At 35.3% G+C, this 17,438-nt stretch overlaps 1 long non-coding RNA gene across 1 annotated transcript; it reads right to left on the minus strand.

The window, feature by feature from the left end:
• Positions 1-14,659, minus strand: LOC115508051. Its single transcript, XR_003966920.1, has 3 exons — positions 14,571-14,659; positions 14,403-14,467; positions 1-107 (listed from the first exon to the last, which is right to left on the minus strand). It is a non-coding gene; the product is annotated as an uncharacterized LOC115508051 (long non-coding RNA).
• Positions 14,660-17,438: the final 2,779 nt, after the last annotated feature.

The following is a 17,438-nucleotide window of genomic DNA, read 5'->3' on the forward strand; positions in this document are numbered from 1 at the left end:
TTGATCAGGAATATCTGTTGGATAGTTTTCTTAGTGTTATTATGAGTGGATTCAGGATAGATCTGTGCCGTTTATTTTGGGGGGATGTCTTCAGTTTTAGGCATTGGCTGAAAGGCACAAAAAAGAAAAAAAGTCATGAGAAATGAATTGTTCTTGCATACTTCTTAGAGGTAAGAGTATCATACGGATGTTAACAGGTGATTTTATGACTCATAGAAGTGTGATTGACTATTTGTGTATACATTGTTTTCTGAAGAGTAAGATTCTGAATAATATTCTGAATAATAATAATAATAAATAATAATAATAATAATAAATTCAACTCAGTTCAACATTTCTTAAACCAAATAAATAATTCTCTTATGATCAGTGATGCATTTACATCTTGCACATTTTCTGTGAATATTGAATTGTACAGCATCTATTTGGATTGGATACTAAACTATACTGGATTAACTTAGAGGAAGAGTTTTGACAGCCAGAACCTCCAGAATGAAGACAGTGTTTGAAAGGCCTGATGAAGAAAGAGCAGGTGAAATTCCATCTTTGGGAGAAGGAATGGTCCTTGGCCACAGCCCTCATGTAAACTTTCCATTTGGCATTCTCTTCTCAACTGTTCTGTACTGTGGTGAGGCTGCTTCTGCCTTGTGTATGTGTGATATTTATTGAAAGAATAATGACAAACTCTGGATGTCATTGACCATTGGCTTCATTATTGTGGGAGCAGTTTTGGATCAAGTTACCCTTATGTTTTTCAAGAAGGATTTGACCAGGAATATGGCTGCATTACTTTTGGGGCATCTTCCGCTTTTAGGACCTCTAGTGAGGTAAGTGATAGTAAATATTTTTTGTCCACTGTTTCAGATAAGCAAATTGAATGTGAATATTATATAAACAAGTTTAAGGATGTATTAATTATTATTCCTTTAGTGAGAATTTTCCCCTTTTAGTTTTGCTTAGTTTTCATACACTTGAAATTATTAGTATGTGGTAGCCATCAATTTTAAGTTAATGATAGTTTTGAAAAAATACAGATAGGAACAAGTCAGTTGTTTCTTCTGTTTTTTAAATGCACTTAATCACATTTTGGTCTTTATCATGTTTTTAAAAGTCATCCATTAGGATTTTTATTTTAAATAATTATGAGTAAATATAACCTTACCTAACGGATAGAATAACGGAATGAGAAATGGTGACAGAGCACACAGAAACATCATGAAAAACAACATTGTAAATTTGCCACGTATTTTGATGACATCTAATATTTAATTGTAGATTCTTAAGACATCTTTGAAATGTAGCTGAAACTGGCATACTAATATACAATTAGGCAGTCAATTTCCAAATCACTTTTGTTTACTATGATGATTTGCATGAAAATTATCATTTTTATGGAATTAATTTTAGCCAGCTTTACAGTTTGGGTTTTCAAATGTACTAAAAAAAGACCCCATTGTCAAAATGTTAATCAGGCAACAATACTAAGTGATTTGGGGGCATTCATTTATTTGAGCTGATTTAGGTTTGGTTGACCATATCACTTAAAAAAAAAAAAGGGCCATGCATAAACAACAAAAAATAAAAACATATTCACCATAAAACTCTACAAACATTTAAAAACTATAGTAACAATAAAAGGTAGCATCTATTAGGGGCTTAATATATATTTCATAAACATATCTCATTTTTCTCAAATTTTTCTTTAAATTTATTTTTTTATTTAAATTCTTGTTAGTTAATATATAGTATAACACAATAATACGATGTAATATTGGTTTAAGGAGTAGAATTTAGTGATTCATCACTAAACTCAGTGCTCATCACAACAGATGCCCTCCGTAATATTCATCATCCAGCTAGCCCACCCCACCGCCTCCCTCCATCAACCCTCAGGTTGTGCTCTATCTTTAGGAGTCACTTATGGTTTGCTTCCCCGCCTCTCTCTTTCCTGCCTCTTCCCATACGGTCATTGGTTTTGTTTCCTAAATTCCACGTGTGGATGAAATCACGTGGTATTTGTCTTTCTCTGAATGACTTATTTTGCTTAGCTTAATATACTCTGGCTCCATCCACATCATTGCAAATCCAAGATTTCATTCATTCTAAAAAATTTTTTTCAACATTTTATTTTTCAGAGACAGAGGGCAACAGAGTGTGAGCATGGGAGGGGCAGAGAATGAGGGAGACACAGAATCCAAAGTAGGCGCCAGGCTCTTAGCTGTTAGCACAGAGCCTGATGCAGGGTTCGAACCCAAGAACGCTGAGATCATGACCTGCCCAGAGTCGGATGCTCAACGGACTGAGCCACCCAGGTGCCCCTAAGATTTCATTCTTTCTGATACAGACTTCTTTATCCGTTTCTTTATTCTTTATCCACTTCTTTCTCTTCTTTATCCATTCATCAGTCGATAGACAATTGGGCTCTCTCCATAGTTTGGCTAATGTTTTTTTTTTGTTTTTGTTTTTTTTTTTAAAACGTTTATTTATTTTTGGAACAGAGAGAGACAGAGCATGAACGGGGGAGGGGCAGAGAGAGAGGGAGACACAGAATCGGAAACAGGCTCCAGGCTCTGAGCCATCAGCCCAGAGCCCGACGCGGGGCTCGAACTCACGGACCGCGAGATCGTGACCTGGCTGAAGTCGGACGCTTAACCGACTGCGCCACCCAGGCGCCCCATTTTGGCTAATGTTGATAATGCTATAAACAATGGGAGCATGTACCCGTTCGAATCAGCATTTTGTATCCTTTGGGTAAATACCTAGTAGTGCAATTGCTGGATTGTAGGGTAATTCTATTTTTAACTTTTTGTGGACCCTGATACTATTGTCTAGAGTGGCTGTAGCAATTTGCTTTTCTACCAACAGTGTAAGGAGGGTTCTCCCTTTCTCTGAAACCTTGTCACATCTATTGTTTCCTCTGTTGTTCATTTTAGCCACTCAAACAGGTGTGAAGAGGTATCTCATTGTGGTTTTGACTTGTATTTTCCTATGATGAGTGATGTTGAGCATCTTTTCATGTGTCTGTTGCGCATCTGGATGTCTTCGTTGGAAAAGTGTCTACTCATGTCTTTTTCCCATTTCTTAACCGGATTATTTGTTTGTTGACTTTACTAAAGTTCTTTATAGATTTAATAAAGTTCTTTATAGATTTTGGATACCAACCCTTTATCCAACATCTTCTCCCATTTGTAAATATCTTCTCCCATTCCATCAGTTGCCTTTTAGTTTTGTTGACTGTTTCCTTCGCTGTGCAGAAACTTTTTATGTTGATCAGGTAACACTAGTTCATTTTTGCTTTTGTTTCCCTTGCCTCTGGCAATGTGTCTAATAAGAACTTGCTTAGGTTGAGATCAAAGAGGTTGCTGCTTGTGTACTCCACTAGGATTTTTTTTATTATTATTATTTAAAAAACAATTTTTTTAGTGTTTATTTATTTTTGAGGCGGGGAGGTGGGGGGTGCAGAGAGAGAAGGAGACACCGAATCCGAAGCAGGCTCCAGACTCTGAGCTGTCAGCACAGAGCCTGACGTGGGGCCGGAACTCATGAACCACGAGACAAGGACCTCAGCCAAAGTCAGACGCCCAACTGACTGAGCCACCCAGGCGCCCCTCCACTAGGATTTTAATAGTTTCCTGACGCACACTTGGGTCTTTCATCCACTTTGAATTTATTTTTATAGATGGTGTAAGAAAGTTGGTCTAGTTTTGCTCTTCATGTCACTGTCCAATTTTGCCAGCGCCATTTCCTAAAGAGATTGTGTTTTTGGCCCTGGATATGTTTTATCGAAGATGCACTGACCATTAAGTTGTGGGTCCACTTCTGGGTTTTCTATTTTATGCCCGTATCATAGTGTCTTGATGACTACAACTTTGTAATATATCTTGAAATCCAGACTTGTATGCCTCCCACTTTGTCTGTCTTTTCCAGGATTGCTTTGGCTGTTTGGGGCTTTTTGTGGTAACATTTTTTTTTTTTTGTTCTAACTCTGTGAAAATGCTGCTGGTGTTTTGATAGACTTCGCATGAAATTTCTAGATTTCTGTGTGTAGTATAGACATATGAACAATGTTTATTTTTCCAAATCATCAACCATAGAATTTCCCCCCATTTCCTTGGGTCCTCTTAACTTCTTTCAGAGGTGTTCTGTAATTTTACCCTTTGGTTAGGTTTACTCCTAGGTATCTTATTGTTTTGGTGAAATTATAAATGGGATAGATTCTTTTATTTCTTTTTCTGCTGTTTCATTATTGTATAGAAATGCAGCTGGAGAGTCTGGGGGGCTCAGTTAATTAAGTGCTGGACTTCAACTCAGATCATGATCTCACTGTTGGTGGGTTCAAGCTCCGCACTGGGCTGTGCACTGTCAGTGCGGAGACTGCTTGGGATTCTCTCCCTCTCCCTCTCTCTCTATTACCAGAACACACTGAAAATCTTCCTAAAGCATAATTTTACATAAAGTCTAGAGAAAAGTCAATTAAGTGAATAAAAATAAGCAGCTGATAATTTACCATCACTTCTGGAGTCAGACTGGGTATTTTTCATTTAAGAGGGTATGGTATTCATTAAGAAATGGACTGCCATAGAAAAATGAGGAAACATACTAAATGTGACCTTTATTAAGATACTCCCAATGATCAGCCATAGTATATGGCATAGTATATTCTTTCTATAAAGGCAAAGCTTGTAAGCTGTTGCTAATAAAATTGATTATTCTTCTGTGACTCTATAGTACTTTGAATGCTATCGGTATGTTCAAGGAAGTACAAATGTTTATCTTCTCAACTCTACTTACAGAATTAGCACACCAAAGTAAAAAATCCTACTATGTCCGAGACATAGTAGGACAAATAAACATCTGTTTTCATCTAGTATGTCTTTAGAACATGTGTGTTTAATTAGGGCAAGAGTGTTTACAGCCTAGCAAATTGTTCTTTGTGAACATTAACCCTTCAAAACTGGTATTAAAACAGGTTTCACTTTGTATTGTTTTTAAGATAAGAACAACCAGAAAGAGACACCTTATTTGTGAGGATATTACTTATATTAGTTCAAGGTAGCTAGCTGATGGTCTTCAGCTATACCAAAAAGAACTTTATCAAAAGAGCAGTACTATATTGAATGTCTTAAAACATGAAAAGAAAAGGTCGTGTCCGAATGAATTAAGATAAAAGTAGGCTTGCCGTAATGTACATTGAACATTAGTAAAACTTATATATCCTTTTGACTGCTTTGTTTCCTTTATTCTTGGGAAAGCAATAGCTTTTGGGATCAAGAACTCTAAAGATTAATGTGATTTGAAAATCCAGTAATTTATATGTTCTCTACCAAAAAATGGAGACAATAAGCTTCTTTTTCTTCTCTATTTTAATTTTTCCTGGCTTTATCGAAATACACATATAACATTGTGTGACTTTAAAGTATTAGGGGCGCCTGGGTGGCGCAGTCGGTTAAGCGTCCGACTTCAGCCAGGTCACGATCTCGCGGTCCGTGAGTTCGAGCCCCGCGTCAGGCTCTGGGCTGATGGCTCAGAGCCTGGAGCCTGTTTCCGATTCTGTGTCTCCCTCTCTCTCTGCGCCTCCCCTGTTCATGCTCTGTCTCTCTCTGTCCCAAAAATAAATAAACGTTGGAAAAAAAAATTAAAAAAAAAATAAAGTATTAAAAGTGATGATTTGATACACCTGTATGTTACAAAATGATTAGTATGGTTAGGTTATTTAATACCTTCACCACCTCAGATAATCACAGTTTTTGCAATATGTGCTGTAAGATCTACTCTTTTAATAACTTCCAAGTATATGATACAGCATTGTCAACTATGGACATGCTGAATGTTAGATCCCCAGAACTTACTCCTCTATAACTAGATGAATATCTTTGATGAATATCTCCTCACTTCTCTCAGCCCTCAGCCAGTGGCAACCAAATTCTGTTCTGCAGCTGTGTAGCAGCTGTTTTTTTTTTTTTTTTAGATTGCACATAAATATGAGGTCACACAATGTTTATTTTTACCTGTATGACTTATTTTACCTAATATGATGCCCTCAAGTTTCATCTGTGTTGCAAATGGCAGGATTTTCTTCTCTCTTATGACTGACTCATATACAATTTTTTTTTTATCCATTCATCCATCAGTGAAAATGGAGGTCCAGATACCTTTTAGAGTCTGTTTTTGTTTCCTTCAGATAAATAGCCAAAGGAGATTTTCTGGATCATACAATAGTTCCACTCAAAAATATCTGAGGAACTTCTGTACTGTTTTCTCACCAATTTACATTCCCACCCACAGCGCATAAGTGTTCTGTTTCCCTTGCCAACACTTGTTAGCTCTTGTGTTTTTGATAATGGCCAGTCAAACCAGTATGATGTAATAGCTCATTGTGGCTTTGATTTATATTTCCCTGATGACTAATAACGTTGAGCAGTTTTCCCTGTATCCATTGGCTAAATTTTTCTCTGGAGAAATGTCTACTCAGTTCCTTTGACCATTTCTTTATTGGGTTATTGGCATTTTTGCTGTTGAGTTTTTGGAGTTCCTTATATACTGGGTGTTAGCCTTTTATCACCTATATGGCTTGCAAATATATCATCCTGTAGGTTGCCTTTTCATTTTGTTAATTGTGCCATTTACTATGCAGAGGATTGTCAGTTTAACTTCAACTTATTTTTTATTTTGTTACCTGATCTTTTGATATCATAATTAAGAAATCATTCCCAAGGTGAATATCAAGAAGCTTGTTCCCTGTTTTCTCAAGGAGTTTGACAGTTTCAGTTTTCTTACACCAAAGTCTCTGATGCATTTCCCCATTTTTATTAAGATATAATTGACATATAACATTGTGTAGGTTTAAGGTGCACAATGTAATGATTTTATATACATATATATTAAGATGATTACCACTGGTTAGTTAATATGTCCATTACCTCTCATAATTACCAATTTTGTGTGTGTACAGTGAAAACATAGAAGATTTCCTGTCTTAGCAACTTCAAAGTATGCAACACATACTGCTAACTGTATTATTAAGTTATGTTACACTAGATTGTTATGTCGCTATTCTGTACATTAGATCCCTGGAATTCATACATCCTATAATGGGAAGTTTGCACTCTTTCACCAACATTTACACCCTTTTCCCATCCCCTACACTTGTCAACCATGAATCTAATTTCTTTTCTATGGCATTTTTAGATTTCGTGTATAAGTGAAATCATACATTATCTTTCTCTCTCCGACTTACTGCGCTTAATGTAATGCCCACAAGCTTATTCCATGTTGTCACAAATTGCAGGAATACCTTTTTTATGACTCAGTAATATCCATTGTCTGTGTATATATATATCACATTTCTTACTCTGTTTAACCACGAATGAACTTAGGTAGTTTCATTCATTGCCTATTGAGAATAATAATGGAATGAACATGGTGGGGGTGGGGCAGATATCCCTTTAAGATAGTGATTTAATTGCCTTTATATATATGCCCTGAAGTGGGACTCCTAGATTATATGATTTTTTTTTTTTTGAGAAATCTCTATGACGTTTTCCCACAATGGGAAACAGTTCTACCAAGCTACATTCCCACCAGCAGCCCTCACGGGTTCCTTTTTATCCACACTGTCAAGACTTGTTATCTCTTTTTGGTAACTGATATTCTAACATGTGCAAGGTAATATCTCCCTGTGGTTTCGACTTGTATTTGATGATTAGCTGTATTGAATATCTGTTCATGTACCTGCTGGCCATTTATCTATCTTCTACAGAAAAAAAATCTAATAAGGTCTTTGGCCCATTTTTTAATCAGATTAATTGATTTTTTTGCTGTTGAGTTGTGTAGGTTCTTTGTATGTTTGGGATATTAACCCTGGATCTGATATATGGTCGGCTACCATTTTTCTCTCATTCTCATTATTTTTCACTCTGTTGAAGTCTGTGTGCAGAAGCTTTTTTAGTGTGATATAGCCTCACCTGTTCATGTTTGCTTTTGTTGCTTGTGTTTCTGGTATCATATCCAAAAAAAAATCGTTGCCAAATCTGTAAACCTTTCTTGAAGAATAATTAACACACAGGGCTCATCAGAAAGTTTGATCTGTCAAACAAACACTTCTGCATTCCACTGGTGTGTGTGTCAATTTTATGCATTTATAATATTAAACTACCTTTGCATTCCAAGGAGCTGTCCCATTTGATTACTGTGTATGACGCCTTTAATGTGCTGTTGAGTTAGGTTTGGTTAAATTTGTTGAGAATCATTGTGTCTGTATTTTCAGGGATTAGCCTGTAGTTTTCTTTTCTGGTTGTATCTTTACCTGACTTTGGTATCAGGTTATGCTGGCCTTATAACACTTGGAAGCGTTCACTCCTCTTCGCTTTTTTGAGAAGAGTTTATTAGAGATTGGTGGTAATTCTTTTTTCAGGGTTTGATAGAGTTCACCAGTGAAACCATCTGTTTTAGGACTTTTTTAAAGGGAAGGTTTTGAGTACTGCTTCAATCTCTTAGGGTGGTATTGATCTTCTCATGTATTTTGTTTCTTCATGACTCGGTCTTGGTTGGTTATGTATTTGGGGGGATTTTTTTAGTTTCTTAAGTCACACAATTTGTTAGGGTATAATTATTCATAGTTGTCTCTATATGATAACTTGTGTTGGCCTGGTTTCAGTTGCGGTTTTTCTTCTTTAACTTAAAATCTTATGTATTGAATTTATTTTTTTCATGGTTGTCTAGCTATATGTTTGTCAATTTTATTATTTTTCCCCAAAACAAACTCTTGGACCTGTATTTTGTAATTGTTGTTGTAGTCTCTATTTAATTGTTACTGCTCTAATCATTATTTTCTTCCTTCTACTCTGTGGGCTTAAAAGTTTCCCCCTGGTCTTTGAGGTATAAAGATACGTTGTTTATTTGACATTTTTTTTTCTTTATATAGGCATTTATTGCCCCCCAAATTCTCTTTTGGAGCTACTTTTGCTATATTCTAAAAATTGTGACATGTTCTATTTTCATTTCTGTTTATCCAAGGATACTTCCAAATGGCTCTTTGGACTTCTTTGATCCACTGTTCAGTGGTATGTTTAACTTTATGTATTAGGACATTTTCAGTTTTACTCATTATTGATTTCAAGTTTCAGAACATTGTGGTTAGTAAAGGTAGTACATGCGATTTACTCTTGTAAATTTGTTACGGCTTGCATTGCGGCCCAACATGTGATCTATCCTGGGAATGTTCTGTAAGCACTTGAGAAGAATATTAGCTCATCTGTATTTCTGAAGGACAGTTTTGCTGAGTAGATTATTTTTGTTTGTCAGTGTTGGGGTTCTTTTAGCACTTTGAGTGTCTCCCACTTTGGCCTGGCCTACTATTTTGTTCCAGACAAAACCCACTGATAGTCTGATCAGTATGTAATGACTCGTGTTTTCCTTGCTGCTTTCAAAATTACTTCCCATGAGTCAATACTTTGATAATTATGTGTTTAACAGTAATCTTCTTTAGGGTCCTTCGAGCTTCCTATATCTATTTCAAGATTTGGGAAGTTTTCAGGTATTGTCTTGAAGTGAGTTTCCATCCCTTTCTTATCGTCTTCTCCTTCTGAATCCCTTGATGTGATGGGTTTGTTTACTCTATGGCGTCCCGTAATTCAAGTAGGTTTTCTTCACTCTTTTAACTTGTTTCCACTTTCGAGATTTTTCACACAGTCTTTGTTTCATTTTGCTGATTTCTTCCGCATGTTCTACTCTTCTATGAAGCCCTAATGAATTTTTCAGTTTTGTGATTGTATTGTTCAGTTCCAGGATTTCTGTGGGCTGCTTTTTAAAAAATGGTTTCTATTTATTAAGAAACAAGGGCTTTTAATGATCTTTATAATAATTTTATTATAAAATACAATACTTCTCTTTTTTTTAGGTATTGTTTTCCTGATTTCATTTAGTTTTCTGCCTGTTGGATTTCATTCTGTTTCTTAAAAGTTGATTATTTGAATTATTTGACAGGAAAGTATATACCTCCATTTCTTTGAGTTCAGTAAATGGAGATTTATTACTTTCTTTTGTCTTATGTGACTGGGATATTTGTGATCCATGTAGCCTTTTACTGGTATGTATGCATGTGAAAGAGTAGATACCTCTTACAACCTTCCTAGACTGGTATTAGGAGGTAAGACCTTTTGCCTGTCCTGTCCCCAACTGATGGGATTTCTTCTGAAATTGTAGTTGTTCTGCACTGGAGCCAGTTAAGGCTATTGCAAGGTCAGCACTGGGTTCATGGTTGGCAGGCTTGCTGTGAGGGGTTAAGATGAGCTTGGACCCATTATGATGCATGAGTGGATGACATACATCAAGTATGTTGTTCAGTGGCATGGTGCTGGGAAAGGGTCCACTCAGGGTCCACAGGTAGGACTTCAAACAGTGGGCCTACAACCAGGTATGCAGATGAGTATGGCTCTCACCAGGCTTCTGGGAGGTCTGCTCCCTGGTTAGTGCATGTTCTTGGCAGGACGGGATTGGTTTTAGACCATGGCTGGGAGGGACTGGGTCTGAACCAAAGGGCTATCTCAAGTTCTACAGCACAGCTTGCAGTGTGTAGATCTTCGCTGGAAGGACAGATGGTGTGTCCTCTGCCATGTCACTGGGTGGGCTGAAGTAATCCCTGACCAAGATTAGAGGGTCTGGAGCTGCAAGTAGTGTCCTTTCAGGATCTCTAGGGATGCAGATGGGAATGTCTCTTTCTAGGTTCCTGTAACAGCAAGAGTGTTTACAGACTGACTGGGACATGCTTTAATCCAGCCATTGGACCCTTTCACAAAAACAGTCTGACTGAGTTGGGTGGACGTAGCTCCAGTACGTCCCAGACATGGCCAACATAGCCTGGCGCTGGTTCATAGGCTATTTTTATGTCTACAACCAGGACCAAAGTCTGTATATCAATTACCTGATGCATAGGTGGGCTGACTCCTCTTGGAACCCTTGGCATAAGGTGTTGGTGACAGGACCAGAACAAAACACAATTGTAACTGAATCCTCCAGGGAAGAGAGCTTCTGGGGGTCATAGCCAGGACAGCAATCAGCAAATCAGCCATCCAGATGCAAACCTGCTTTCTCAAAAATGCTTTTCCCATCCTTGGGCTCTTCTCAGTCACTCCTTTGGTGTAGTAATTTCTTACTTGAATCCAGAAGTTCTTATGAGGATGTTTTTTGTCTGTGGATGGATGCCAAATTGTTAACGTTGAGGGCTTTCTTATTTGGCATATTGCTGACATCACTGACAACTTCCTAATTCATAATTCTTTTGTTTCTGTTTTCCTGAGAAATCACCACCAAAACTGTACATCTTCTGCATTTGTAAATAGTCTTTCTATTTCTGTCTAAAGCTTATTCCCTTCAGGTTTGCTTCAAATTTAATAGCTTAAGATCTTTATTTGCTTACTTATTATTTGCTCGCTGCGTCGGTTTTTTTTCTACCTACGGGATTATTTTCTCTATTTTCTTTATGCATGCTTACTCAGTCCTAGATATCCCACTTGCACTTATTTCTTCATTTGTCTGAATAACACGATTTCAATGCATTGAGCCTTTTAAGGTATTTTCTTTCTTTCTTTTTTTTTTTTTCTTTGTAACTCTTCCTTATTCAAGCTTTTGCCCTATTGGTTGGTACCTGATGTCATACCTCCTTGTTGCTAAATTTCATTTTCACTTGCCACACATTGCCAAACCTATTAGGTGCATTTTGTAAAACTGACTCCATCATCCATTCTGAAATATTATTTAACTTTAGGTTATGCCATTCCACTTTTATTTGATTTTCCTACTAACATATCAGTATCCTTTGTTCTTATCCTATAGACCTCTAGTTGTTAGAGTACTCAGTGATTCAGACAGAGGTCCCTTTTCTTTCTTCATGTATCATTCCAAAGTGATCAGTCAAATCTATTCATCATTAGGTCCCTGAACTACATATCAAAGGTCTGCTATCCTTTTTTTCCTCTTGAGTTTCTTTTTTTTTTTTTAAATGAGATAGAGTTGACATACAACAAACATTATATTAGATTCAGGTGTACATATAATGACTACATATTTGTATATATTGCAAAATATATTAAATTTATATAACAAGCACAATAAATTTAGTTAACATCTGTGAGTACTCACCTCATGAGCTTCTTAAGATACAGAGAAAGTAGGAAGTTCCAATGAACATCACTATACTCCTCAAATTCATCCCTTTGCTACCATTTTTCTATAAGTTCTTATATTATCTATCTAAAACATTCTTTCCCTCATTTCTTTTACGTTTCAGCTGTTACCAATTTGTGGTATTAATTTTTCTCCATTTCTGTTTCTCCATTTTAGTTGATGCCATTATCCCATGCTTCTGAATGAAACTATCAAGATTTTAATTATTTTCTACTTCTGTGTTACCTTTTTAAGTTCTGAAAGTGCCCAGGATTTTTTTTTTTAATAATCTAAGACATTTTTGCTTTGTTAATTTCTCTCCTTAACTATAGCTTTGTTAAAAGAGGAACAATTTGAATCTTAGTTACTGGTATATACACAATTTATAACTAAGCTTCTAAGAGACAGTAAGTTTTCAATAAATATTTAACAAAAAGTATAATTTTGGTATTGCGTTTCTAACTGCTAATTTTGTAGAATATTTATAAAAAAAGATTTTGGTTGAGTTTCAGATGAATTCATATTAGATGTTTATTTAATCCTGCAGTTTTTTATTCAAGCTTCTTGTAAGATATTTAAGGGTGTATTCTTATCCCTTGTAAACTTGAGTTGGGTGAAATAGTATAAAAACTAATATTAATAATGATTTTTAGAAATAATTCCTTTTTTACGTAGTGCGGAAATTTTTAAAGTTTGCAAGTGTTTGTTATTATCTTTTAATTGATATAATAACTTAATTCTATTATTTACCAATAATAGTGGTGGAATAGAAATATATTTTTTCGCTGCACTAATGGTCGTTAGTACTAATTTCCATTTTGAGACTGCAAGACAGATTAGTCTCTAATGAAATTGTAGTTGAGAGCCACATATATGTCTCAAAATGTTTGTGTATATAAAACATGAATATTTTATATCTTATATATTGAAATGTGTGTGTGTATATATTTTAAAGTATAAAAGGCATTTTGGGAGGATATGATATTCAGTTTGCAGAATCTACTGTAACTAGGAATTTATCTTTGTATATTTTAAACACTATTTCTATAAAGTGCAGACATACTGGATTTTATTTGCAGACAGCAAATGAAATGTTGTAACTATCTTATAAATATCCTACCCAATAAGCAAGTAGACTGATTGTACTTTTTTTTTTTTTTTTTTTTTTTAGTAAAAGGAAAGATACAACAAGGGTATTTCAGATTTCTATTTTCCTGTATGTCCCCTGTATTAAGTGACTGAGTTTTAAATAATGAAAAAAATCTGTCCAATATATATTAGACTTTGGGTTAAAATTACTAATTTCTATGCTATAAAAATTTTGAATTAAATTTATAGTTATCAGCATTTTAATATAAAATCTGCAATTCAAGAAGGGACATAATAATTAGTTTGTTACAAAAACTACATCTTGTATTCTACTTTCCACCAGTGTAATATGAAAATTCCTCAAGGTCATTAACATTTCTTTGAAAATAAATAAAGTTCATTGGCATACCCTAATAACATTTTTAAAGTAAAACCATAATAAGTAAGGAGGACTAACTTCATAAATCTGTATTCCTTATGTTTCTATAGAAGGGATTTCTGCTGCATTCTCTTGAGTTCTGTTGCAGGAAAACTTTTGGTCTATCTCTTAGACACTCCTCTCCAAGGCTTAGGCATAGTTACTATAATTGTAAAGAAGGCTCTTTACAAATATCCATTTGGCTAGCTAACATTAATTCTAGATGGACTTTTTTTGCTGCAGAAATAGAAAATACCTAGTATTTCCCCTTAATCTACCACCTTTACCATAAGAATGGCTTTTTGCGTTCTCTGTTCTCATCTGTAATTAAGAAAGCAGTTCCTAGTCGTCTTTGTAATCCTCACAGCATGTACATTTATAGTCAATTATTTTGATAAAATAGTGCAGAATAAGATAAAAACAGTGTAGAATAAAACCTTGCTAGACAAAAGTAAATTTCAAAAAGTGTCTGTAACATCAGTAAAATGCACTGACTAGGTTAAATAAAAAATTCACTAGGTTGTTAAGGAGACATATAACCAAATATCATGGGGTAGGGCATTCCCAAATTCCACACTTCCAATAAAGCAGTAATTGAACTGGAAAAGAAAAACCATCAGAATTGGGTTTTATGTAGCCTGAATCTAATAAAAACCCCAAAATACCATAGAACCTTTAACGAATAAAAAAGCTATTGATTTTTGGTAAGAACGCACGTGACTTTTTAACTTACCTGTCTATAGTCATCCAATCTACAGTGTAGTGGCAGCAATGGAGATAAAATTCCTGTTGCAAGTTCTGGTGCAAACGAGAAATATGGATCTTAGTGTTAAAGAACTGTACTTTCATGTTTTGACTTGTTTGTGGATCCCCTTAGGGATCAGCTCAAGGGTCTCCTTACCTTTGTTTTGCCCATCTAAGAGGAGGGCAGGGTACACTGTGAGGTGGCATTTGTTGAAAGCACCTAAAGACAAAGATACTCGCAACCTGCATCTCAGGCAAAAGATGGTAGAGCATAGAACAACAACAACAAAATAACTAGGAAAACCTGGAAAGTGAAATCTAATGCAGAGTCATGGGCAGCCTGGCGAAGCAGTTCCTCAAAGAATCAACAACCCTGAATGAGCAGCAACAACAACAACAAAACCCTGCAGAGGGCAGAGAATCTGTTTCTATTAGATTCACATTATCATATTTACAATATCCAGTTTTTAACAAAAAATAAACCTGCTGTACAAAGAAACAAAAATTATGTCATACAAAAAAGGGATGCAAACTACAGGAAGCTCAGATACTGGAATTTCTAGAGAAAGATTTTAAGTCAACTATGTTCTCAAAGAGATAAATGAAAATAGCAAAACAATACTATGATAAATTATGAATGGCAGTAAAGATACATAAATTACAAAAAGAAACCAAAAAGATGTCACGCTGGTAAAGAGGGCATAAACTGAAAAGTACACGTAAGGAGCTTGTTATCACATTTGAATAAGCAGTATAGAGAATCAGTGAACTTGGAGGTAGGTCCCTTGCTATTAGCTAGTCTGAAAAATGGAAGAAAATAAAAAATGAACTAAAGTAAAGTAGCCAAGGGACTACATCAATATGCAAAATAGAAGTCCCAGAAGAAGAGGAAAGAGAAAGAGACAGAAACAATATTTGAATAAATAATAGCTGAGAGCTTTTAATAAAATATATGGATGTGTACAGCTGCATATTTTCTTTCAGTCAATTTTGAAACTCCAAACACATCTCTTCACTTTGTACTTCTTTTCCTTTCAGTGCTTGCTGGTGATATGTCTCCTATAGTACACTTTTCAAAATGCCATTTAAGTAGACGTGTAAATGAGTAAAATCAGAAATGTTATTTTGCAAAATGAAGTGTGAACGAAAATGAAACATGCTCTGTTGACATGTTGTATTAGTCTACTCTGGCTGTGATAACAAAATAACAGACTAGATGGCTTAAATAACAGACATTTATTTTCTCACAGGGCAGGAGGCTGTAAGTAAGTCCATGACCATGGTGTCAGCTGTATTGTTTTGTGGTGAGGCCTCTCTAGCTTGTAGATGACTGCCTTTTCACTATGATCTCACATGGCTTTTCATTGGTATATGAAGAAGCAGAGAGAGTGAGTGAGCTCTCTGGTGCATCTTTTTTCTTTTGGGTTTCCTGAGCGATAACTGATAAATAAGCCTAAGGTATACAATATGGTGTTTTCGTATACATACACATTGTGAAATAATTACCACATTCAAGCTAATTAACGTCACCCACATAGTTAATTAACTTTTGTGTGTGTTAAAGAGAGAACAATTAAGATCCACACTCAGCAAATTTTAGGTATACAAACCAATACACAGCATATCAAGTGTGAAATACGGTATTATCTGTAGTCATTCTGTTGCACATTAGATATCCTGAACTTATTTATCCTGTGAAGACAGAATCTTGTATCCTTTCACCAACATGTTTTCCTTTCCCCTGTCCCTTGTTTCCTGGTAAAAACAATTATACTCTCTGCCTGTTAAGATTTGGTTTTTAGAATTTCACTTATAAATGAGATCACACAGCATTTATTTTTCAGTCTTTGACATATCACTTGCATAATGTCCTCCAGTTTCATCCATATTGTCTGAAAGGATACCACTGCCTTCTTTTCTAAGGCTGACTAATATTCCAAATATATATATTCCACATTTTCTTTATCTACTTATTCATCGGTAGATACTTAGGTTGTGTTCGTTGTGTGACTATTGTGAATAATACTGCAGTGATATAGGAGTCACGTATCTCCTCCAGGAGTGCAGATGATGATTTCATTTCCTCTAGAAATATACTCAGAAGAAATTTCTGAGTGTTTCCTATGATAGTTGCTTTTTGAGTTACCTTCAGTGTTTTCATAGTGGCTGTACAAATCTACATTGCCATTAATAGTGCACAAAGGTACTCTTTGCCTTACATCTTTGTCAATAGTTACCTTTTTCACAGTGGCCCAATCTAACAATGGTAGGTGAAAATATATTGTTTTCATGCTTTGTCAAAGATTAGTTGACCATACATTTGTGGGCCCAATTCTGGGGTCTCTCTTCCATTCCATTGGTTTATGTGTCTGTTTCTGTACAGAAACCAATTTGACAATAAATTATGTTTAAAATATTGTTTTTATTTGCATTTCCATGATGGTTGGTGATGTTGAAAACCTTTTCACATTATTGTTGGCCATTGTGTGTCTTTGAAAAATGTCTATTCAGATCCTTTATCCATTATCTCTACTTGGGTTATTTTCTTGCTGATGAGTTGTTTGAGTTCTTTCTATATTTTGGATATTAACTCCTTATCACATATATGCTTAGCATGTATTTTCCCATTCTGAAGGCTGTCTCTTTGTTTCCTTTACTAAGGAGAGTTTTTAGTTTGAGAAAATGCTTTTTTTTTTTTAAATTTATTTTGCTTTTGTTGCTTTTGCTATTTTGTCATATCAAAAAAAAAAAAACAAAAAAACAAAAAAACAAAAAAACAAAAAAACACTGCCGGTCTTAAGAAGCATTTTTCTATTACAGTTTCAAGTAATTTTTAAATTCCTTAAAATTTAACGTTTAAATTGCAGTCAGTTAACATACAGTGTTATATTCGTTTCAGGTATACTATCTAATGATTCAACAATTCTACACACAACTCAGTGCTCATCACACCAAGTGCACTCCTTAATCCCCATCATCTTTTTCACTCATTCCCCACACTCCTCCCATCTGGTAATCATCAGTT

The sequence above is a fragment of the Lynx canadensis genome, chromosome Y (assembly GCF_007474595.2).
Source record: "Lynx canadensis isolate LIC74 chromosome Y, mLynCan4.pri.v2, whole genome shotgun sequence".
Classification (NCBI taxonomy): Eukaryota; Metazoa; Chordata; class Mammalia; order Carnivora; family Felidae; genus Lynx; species Lynx canadensis.